The sequence below is a fragment of the Silene latifolia genome, chromosome Y, assembly GCF_048544455.1.
Source record: "Silene latifolia isolate original U9 population chromosome Y, ASM4854445v1, whole genome shotgun sequence".
NCBI classification, from domain to species: domain Eukaryota; kingdom Viridiplantae; phylum Streptophyta; class Magnoliopsida; order Caryophyllales; family Caryophyllaceae; genus Silene; species Silene latifolia.
In genome coordinates this window covers 403,653,809-403,663,824 of record NC_133538.1, presented here as the reverse complement: position 1 = coordinate 403,663,824, position 10,016 = coordinate 403,653,809, and the positions used below count along the sequence as shown (strand labels likewise).

General features: G+C 37.9%; 1 pseudogene; it reads right to left on the bottom strand.

Annotated features, from left to right (window-relative positions):
• Positions 1-1,868: 1,868 nt before the first annotated feature.
• LOC141632236 (quinolinate synthase, chloroplastic-like) lies at positions 1,869-9,616 on the bottom strand (annotated as a pseudogene).
• Positions 9,617-10,016: the final 400 nt, after the last annotated feature.

The following is a 10,016-nucleotide window of genomic DNA, read 5'->3' as shown; positions in this document are numbered from 1 at the left end:
CGTTGTATAGTATACATACTATCAATAGACAGAATTTCAGATTACGGGGCCCCTAAAAATCGGGGGCCTTATTCCGTTGAACGGGTTGAACACCCTTAAAACCGGTCCTGCCTTGTTGCTGCTGCTGCTGCCGCCTGCTGGAGTTGACCGGAAGAGCTCGGTTGTGGGATACTCAATCTGGCTTGCTAACTTCGTCCATAGTTAACAGATTTGGGATTGATGGGGGGTGGGGGGGATTTTGTGGTGGTTCATTAGATGGTGTTAATGGTGGTAAAGTTAGTGTTAATTGAAGCTTGAATGAGTTGATTTAGTGGTGGTGATAGTGGTGAATTGAAGAGGCTGATTTTGGTAATGTATGTTGAAGTGATATGTGAATTAGAAGAAGAAAAAAAGAATAAAAAAAAAAGTAATTACCTGATTAGCAGGTACCCGGTTACCTCGATCTATTTTGAGAAGATAATACTTATATTTGGGATTATTGTAACTTATAAGTTAGGGTAAGATTATCGGTAGTCTTGAGACAAGACTTTGGTAAGTCTTAAGACAAGATTCACTCAAGACTACTAATAATCTACCAAAGTCTTACAAAGTCTTAAGTTGAGTCTTGGAAATCCAAGACTCAACTTAAGACTTTGGGTGAGTCTTGATCCCCCACTATGAAAGGTAATTATCTAATGAGTGGATCTCATGTGTCATTTCTTTTTGTAAAAAAAAAAAAAAAAAAAAAAAAAAGTGAAGTGGAAAAGTAGAGTATGAGGTGAGTCTGACGGATAATGTATAAAGTCTGAAGTAAGTATGAAGCGAGTCAAAACAATAAAGAAATAATATAAGTCAGTGGAACGTTGATGTGGCAGGGTCTCAAGACTTTGAAAAGTCTCACTGATAATCTTACTCTTAAAACGTAGTTCGAAATTATTATAAGAAGATGAGCAATACTTGAGATTATTCTCATTAAATAATCCTAAATTAAATAGAAACCTCTAAATCACCTGAATTAGGATTTAATAAAACTAAAGATTTGAATTAAACAAATGAAACAAAACTAAATAAACGATTTACAAAGTAGAATAGAAGAATAAGAATAATTTACCTAGAACACAAATTCTCATTGAAAACGGGCACTATCCGTCACAAGCTGAAAACGGATAGTGTCCCTCTCATAATATGTAAGTGGCACTATCTATGCGGAGTCACTAGTAATTACGGGTAAATTATGATGAGGTATGTCGTATGTGTAATAAACATGGGTACTTTCATCAATTCCTACTAATTATAACCTGATTTGAGTCTTGGTAGCAATTTTAATTAGAACTCTCTTATATAAGGGAGCAACTTTGAAATTTTGTTTTAAAAGGTATTAAGTTTGAAAAAGTTGTACATAAAAGGGTGTAATATTGAATTTTTCCTTAAATTAATTTAAAAAATCGTAGCCACAGACACTGTTCTATCGAAATAATTTGGTAAAAACACACAAAATAATTCGAAAATCGAATTGACTCAACCCGCCCTCAATTGTATAATAGATTCGAGATACCTCGACACAATCTGAGTTGATCTAGAGCTGATCCAAATGACCCATTTGTCAAATCAAGTGCCAAGTCATTAGTTGCAACCTATAAAAATGGAATTCTTTACAGAACATGCATACACCATAAAGGAAAATAAATAAATAAATAAATAAGGTTATACAGTGAACCTATTTTTTTTAAAAAAAAAAAAGAAACAAATTGTGATTTATCACAATATATAGAGTTGGGGCATAAGATGATTTTAAGATTTCTATACATTGTCGCCTACAGTGTACACCCCGGATTACAACAACAAAAAGACGAGTAAAATAGACTACTCTGTTTTCTCTTAGTCAATGGTTGCCAGGTTTGAAAACCATTGCAGCATTTATTTGAGATGCACATGCACATGCACATGCACAAGCTCAACCATGATTAAACAACAAGGAAGAGAAAAATGCAAAGCAAGAAAAAACAATACCCTTAGTGACTAACAAAAACATCTCTGCGACGTGACCCAACCCTACAAGACCAAGAAGGTCCTGGCATGATGCCTAAAAACGAGACACGTTGGTATACAGGGGTCAACTTCCTAAGTTCGAACTTCTTCCCTCTGATTTATATTTGTATGGGATCCTGTGTCTGACTCTCCTTACAAGTCAACCAAACAAATAAAAAAATATCTCGTTTTCCACTATACTCCAGTAGTGACTAGTGAATAACAAGGGCATAATCTTCTAGCCTGTCAGATATTAAAGCACATTTCTTGTTCAGGAGCACCTGTCCTTGCCAACAAAGGCGATAAAAATGTTGGACGTTCTGGTAATTAATTGTTTACTGTTGAATGGCAGAACTGATGAACTAGCTTCTCTGGCAGTCGTCGGTTTGCCTGGACATAGATTGCAAGTCAATATTGTTTTAAATCATTAAGAGGTTTCAGAAATCAAATCTTGAAGTTCATGTTGTCGCCGACAGTGTCTTGAAGGCTCACTCATGTATGCAGGCTTACTATAGAGTTCAACAGATCGAGTCTATAGTTATTCAACAATACAAGAAGCGCATCAATCTTGTGTGTCATTTTGTTTTACCCAATCTTATAGCAAATCTATATTAATAGCGAGTCCTTGCCACCGTTGAGAAATCATAAAATAGTTTAGTTTCAAAGATTAGATGTCGGGAGTCAACATATCGTCAAGTCTAGAAAGAAAACCTGAAAGTGCCTCATGTGATGAACTGGCTCACGTCCAACATCAGCAACCGATCTTCCACTCACCATTTGTGAGCTGAATCTGGCAGCTTTGTAAGCAGAGAGCATATGACCTTCATCCGGAACGGCTTTGCAAATTCTTAGAAGTGCACTGAGAGAGTTCATCTGGTATAACATGGCATGAACCCAGTTCAATGATGATATAAATTAGATATATCATGAACACAATGAAATGCATAAATTGCAGAGTAGTGATATCACTACCAAAAACACAAGCTGAAGAGTTTAATAACATAAAGGAAGTATGAGCTGAGTGAAATACAGAGTAAAGATGACAATGGAGGCTAGTCCCTTGCCCAGATTGGTCGGAGGCAGGGCCGGCCCTGAGGGTGTGCAACCCGTGCCGCCGCACAGGGCCCCTGATTTTTGGGGGCCCAATTCTGTTAATTTGAATTCAATACATATTTAAACGCGTAAGGAGACATTATACTATTAGTGGTTCAGCGGCAGAAATTTTGACATTTAAGGGAAGCATCCAATCCTCCGTGCGAACTATTTTTTAACGTTATGGGGATTGGGTCCCTAATGGACTTCTGAGAGTTCTGACTACTGTTATTGCAATTTGCAACTTGGCCTAAATGCGTAATAAACCTTTCTCCTTCTCTCCAATTTAACTTTCATGATATTATTTCCTTTTTCTATATTTCCAATGGAGCCAAAGACTCATTACTCTTTGGTTATGGATTATAATGGAATAAATCAAAATGGCTCACTAAAGTGGTTGCGCTTCTTTCTTTTGTGAAGTAGCGGTCCTTCAATGCAGTTCTCAACGCAATTTTCATCTTGGGTCATTCGGAAACAGAATCTTTGTGTTGCTAACACAAGGGTAAGGCTGTGTACATCCGACCCCCCCCCTACCCCACAATTTGCGGGAGCCATTGAGGCACTGGGGTAATGTTGTTGTTGTTGTTGTTGATATTATTTTTTGAAGTTACTACCATGATATTCTTTTATATTTATTGTCATCTTATTTTAGCTTCCGATAAATTATAACTACTACTTTCACTAATTTATACTGATGAAAATATTATATAAATTGATATTACACTAAATTTACTAACAACAATATAAATAGGATAAAATGAGTAAATTTATGTTATAATATATCTTCTCTATTCCGGTTCATTTGTTTACCTTTGATTTTGCACAAAGAACAAGGAAATAGGAGGGGGCAATTTTTAGATGACAAATGGCCTAGATTGAATGTGGAAATTACTCATTAAAGACATTCTTAAAATAGAAAGGTAAACAATTGATTGAGATACAAAATAAAATATGTACAAATAATGTCTTGATAGTTAGAAATAAAGAAGATAATTAATTTATTCTTGATGTGAAACTAAGAACAAATAATGAAGTCATGGAAAATATTTTAGAATTTTATTTTTATTGAGACGAAATTTGGCGCATCAAAAACTGGAACAATACTAGTCTAGGGCCCCATTATTACATATCGCACAGGCCCCCGAAAACTCAGGGACGGCCCTGGTCGAAGGTGATAGTGTGATACTGACGGATTGGATGTGGATATTAAAATTGTGACCCTATGGATCATTGTCAAATCTGGATGTGTAAAGTGCTATTTTTAGCACTTGATAGTAGTCTATTTGCTCTTATTAGCATGTGTTATAAGGGAAGTTTAGGACGATAATTGCATATTTATTTAGGATTATATGGATCCTGATCGGGATCGGGATCTGGATCTGGATCTTGAGGGACAAAGAGCAGATACACAGGCTGAAGAGTAAAATAGCAGGGAGGGACTAGAGACAAGAGATTTTTAAACACAATTGTAAGAAGCTTCTAACCTTCATGTACGGGACAAGATGCACATCCACCGTGAATGGAGCATCCTTCACCACTTGTAACTCCAGGTACAACAGTAAGTTTCAGTGAATCGTCAACTCCTGCTGAATTTGAGCTGTTAGGCGAACTCTTTTTCGTGTTTGTAACGGAATCTGACGACACAGGAAACACAATCTCGACTTTGATATCTACTTTTTCGGAAGTGGCTTTTTCAGAGCTCAACATTTTGCGTACTGCAGCAACTATTGCTGTGATCATCCCTGATTCCGTTCCAAGGATAAACTGAAGGTGGTCATCTACATTTCTATCCAAGGACTCCTGCAGTCTCTCAGTAATGAAATCAAATATGTTCTTAGTGGAGCCGACAACCCCCATCCCTCGTCTTTTTGCTTTCATTGCCAATGAGAACATTTCTCAAGGGACCTCGAAATGAGCAGTAAGGAACGCATCACAGTACATCTCATTTATTTTATCAGCAACTTCCTGTCCGAACATGTCATGTACCATGCATGTACCATCCTGGTGCAAAAAGCCATCAAAATTTAGAATCACTTGCAAGTATATGCAGTCATATGTAAAGCAGTTTGGAGGAGTACGAAAATGCACCAAAGAGACTCTTTCAATAACCCTATAAACATCATCCCTTAGATGGGTTCATAAACCGGAACGAAAGAATACTGAGTATTTGACCTAATTGCAAATGAAAACAGAATTAGAGAGCCATGGTAATGTGAACAATTTCGAGTTCATGATAAGAGCATTAATCATGTGCAAACAAATATTGAACGAAGTTATGTGAAAATTTAAAGAGCACCTGATAGTAGTGCAAGCGAGGCAGCAAAGATTTGATAGACTCTCTGTTATGTTGTGGATGTACTGCAGAAATTTCTTCATCTGTCATCATGGTCATTTGCTGAAACAGTTCCGCAATATTGGCACCCATATAAGAGTCTGGCCCATAATACACCTTCAAGTCAGGAACCTGTGCAAATGCCTGTGAAAGAGAAAACAAAGAAGTAAGAAACAAAAGAAAAATCTCACAATAAGGAAAAGGAGGGCACCAAAAAATAAATTATACACCCTAAAACTCTGAGAGCCCTGAAAGAGAAGTTCAAAAAGGTCATCTCAGGAGGTCGCATATATACTAATCCCATTATATAAGTTGGTGCGGTGGATTTTCACACAGCTGGTTTTGCCTTTGTGACTTAATTGATCAAAGATTTAGCCAACATTGTTCCTTTTGCCATTCTTTCTAGGAACTGTTTACTGAAAAGGTCTTCGGTTCGGTTTTGTTTTCCATTTAAGTTTATAACCTTGTATAATAAAAAATGGCCAACCCAGCAACGTACTTATTAGGCTAGCAAAGCACATACTCCATTAGTTAGCAAAATTGCATACAACTTATCTTTGCATCGAAAGGAAATTTTAGGAGACGAAATAGATTTTTAGGACATGACATACATGTGTACAAGACGACCCATACTATACAACAACAACATTACCCCAGTGCCTCAATGGCTCCCGCAAATTGCGGGGTAAGGGGAGGTCAGATGTACGCAACCTTACCCTTGTGTTAGCAACACAAAGAGGCTGTTTCCGAATGACCCAAAATGAAAATTGCGTCGAGAACTGCATTGAAGGACCGCTACTTCACAAAAGAAAGAAGCGCAGCCACTTTAGTGAGCCATTTTGATTTATTCCATTATAATCCATAACCAAAGAGTAATGAGTCTTTGGCTCCATTGGAAATATAAGAAAAAATTTGGAAGAGTTTGGCTAACCTGCAAAATTGTTTGCACAACGTTGGAAGAAGTACATGTAATGGTTGGTACAAGTTCATGAGCAAGAGCTTTCGTCTCAAGTGAAGTATTTATGTAGACTACATGTAAAGAAGGTGGAGTTAAGGATGCATCCTCAAGATATTTCAGATATTCTGGCGTAGAGGCAGCATCAGCCAATGAACAACCGATTCTTTCTTCTGACATCCTGTAAACACCAACCTGAAACAAGCATCACCATGAAATTATATATGTTCATACTGATGGGAAATCATCAGTAGACTTGCATAGTACAAGTAAATACTCCAGTACATTAATTCTACATAGCCTATTGATCAATTGGTACAAAAGTAAACGCGAAGAATAATCATCCAAATGGAGCTTCTGTTTGAAGTTAGCTCTATTGTGACTTGTGACTTGTGACTTGTGACTTGTGACTTGTGACTTGTGAGTTATGTTAATTGCAGAAGAGCTACAGGAAAACTATTATGATTGGAACTTTAGCATCCTGCTAGCACCAGGGTCAATGACACCTTAATTTAAACACATGGGAGACAAGTCAAGACGACAAAGGTCGTGGCAACGAGGCACAAGGCTAGTTATGCCTTATGCAGAAGAGTTACCTAAGCAAGGGATACTGGGTCACAGGGAAGGTCATGAAAAAAAAAAACGGAAGGACAAATAGGGAAATATAATAGTCTCACTTCCCTAGTTACGCCTTATGCAGAAGGGGTAATTAAGACGCCTCCAGGCTAGTGCCTTAAGATACAATTACCTAGGTGCACCACGATTTTTAAATCTAAGAATAACATTCAATCTTTAATTTTGAGTTACATAAGGAAATATATTGTGTATATCGTATTATGAAAGTTTGGAATTCTTTGTATTATACTATGTTTACTGTGCTACTTGATCAATGAAAGCCCCGTCTTTCATTCAAGTTCAGGCACGCATGTATGCCAATGATTAACTCAACTTTAACAATTTCAAATCGATTGGACTGGTTGCAGTCTTGCAGAATGCACATCAATGATTAATGAATCAGACATTATGGTAGAACTTAAACCGCATTCACATTTCTGATAATATACACATAAAAAACCATATAATTATACACATTCCAGAAATGAGGACCACAAACGATGAGATGTGCAATTATACTCCATACATTATGGTAACACCAACTAAGCATATTGTCACCACTGCTGGTCCACCATTTTATTTGTAGTGTCCTCATTGTGATCGACCTGAGTTACTACTTTAAAACATAACAGTTTTAATACTCCGTGTGTATTTTTTTGGTGGAATCGGATGCTTCTATGACAACGATGTATATTAACTCCAATCCTTTTTGAATTATTCACTATCATCTCTCACCATGATAAGGATACTACTTCATTATCAGCATTACGAAACAAAATTCGCATAACAAATAATGTAGCTAGTGGCCTTACAAGCTAGCAAAAGCCAATGTTACCTTCTCATGGCCTGCCTGATCAAGAATTGCACGGACATTCTCCGACATAAAATCAACACCAAGAACAGCAATATTTTGACACCCAGCTTTGGCCATTTTGACAGCTTTATCAGCCATAACCAAGGAGTCTGAGATATAGATGTGCGGCCAACTTTGCTGAGCAGCAGTTAAAACACCCTGAACTTCAGGATCCATGTAAAAATGGGCCACAACGCCAATGTTCTTTTCTTTCAGAAGTTTCACAAGTTCATTGACTTGTGATTCATTAGGGTTCAAATATCTTGCCTACAGTTACATACGAATGGTATCCTTAGTGAACAGAAATTCTCAAAACGTCCGTGTATTTAACGACAAATGAAATCAGGATAAAAATCACATTCACACGGAAATGAATTATGTAGTGCATAACATTCTCCCTAATATCCACACTATAGATGGTGAAGTTCATACAACAATATGTTTGAACCCAAAACTTGAAATTCACTTGTAGTTTACTACAAGCGAGATAGCTAAGACATGAGTAGAGAATCGCAAACTACCCAAAACTATACTAATCTTTGAACCCTCGATATAGGATCCTCTCCATGACCTAAAAAAAATAAAGTGGTGCACATCCTTGACCATAAGCATTTTATAATATTTGCTCCTTCTCATATCATCATTACACAACTTTTCAGCATGGATTTAAGAGCGCTTAGATCAATATCCTGAATAAATTTTAAACCATTCTCAAGGGAAATGAAGGAGATATGGAGAGGATCCTAATTCAGGTTGACGATAAATGCTTAATTATTTAGATTGGTGTCACACATAAACACGATAATCTAACATATCCGGCAGATGATCCATCGTCATCCCTAGCTATGTGTGCCACCCATAATGCAACATATTAAAATCAAGTATCAACAATATACACAATCTTTCTCCAAACACTAACCAAATCACAACTAAAAACAAATGTCTGTTCCAATCATTTATTTACCTTTTACATTCTCTATAAGCGGTATTTTAATTAAAGGTAAACAAATGATTGGGACGTACTTAGGTATAAAACCACAAACCGTACCTTAGCTTGAGCAAAAGAACCATGTGCTGAAATTCCGCTTTCCGAAATAACCAAAGACGGAAACCCCTCCCCAACACCACCCCCATATTTCTCCGCGAGCAACAATTTAGTCTTCTTATGCATGGCCAACAACACATTATGCCAAGTATTCCCTCTCGACCGTAAAACCACCCCGGCGACATTCATCTCCGCCAAATCATCCACCGTAACAGCCAACACTTGTTCCGGCGTCGCCCCATCAAGTAACCAAACAAGACACCCACATAACCCGCGAGTCACCTCCGAGTCACTGTCCGCAGTGAATCGGACTGAGTCACCGTCCAGTTGTGCATCGAGCCATACCTGAGCGGTGCAGCCCATGACTCTATTTTTCGGGGTGCGAACCGATGAGGAGGAGGAAGGAGAGGAGGTGAGGAAGGTGGCGTAGTCGAGGACGCGGGTGAGACGGTCAATTGGTGTGGTTAAGGGTTGGAATTCTGAAATTAGTTTCGACAACTTTAATGACGTTGACGTTGACGACGGAGAGGGTGTAATTGAAGTTGAGGTTGATGCGATTGGTTTGAAGGGTTTAAAGTAGGTGGTGATGGTGGGTTTAGGGGTGGTTTTGGTGAAGGGTTTGAGGGAAATCGAAGGAGAATACATGGTGGAATTTTGAGAGCGTCTGATGGAAATGGTGGGGGAAAATGAATGAAGAATGAGGAAGGCACGAATGGAAGGGGGGGTGGAGACTGGAGAGTAGACTCGTAAATATAATTTAGGGTTATTTCATGACAATAATCCAAACTAAGCCTCATTTTCTCATATTAATCCTAACTAATGTTTAACTGAGAATAATCTTAACTATGACATCATTTAACTCGCGCTGAACCCATGGAAGGGAAACCTGAGCAACCGGTTTCCCTGGACTATAACTCTAATTAGTCAATAAGAACTTCATTCATCCTCTTCAATCTTCGTCCCTTTACCTCCTCAATCATCAATCACCAAACCCCAAAAATCGAAACATCTGCACCACAGTCCATCACCAATCTCCTTATTTCCTCTTCCCACTCCTCACTGCGTCCCCGAATCGAAAAACCCACTTTTTAATTTCTCTTCTAATCCCCAGTTTTTC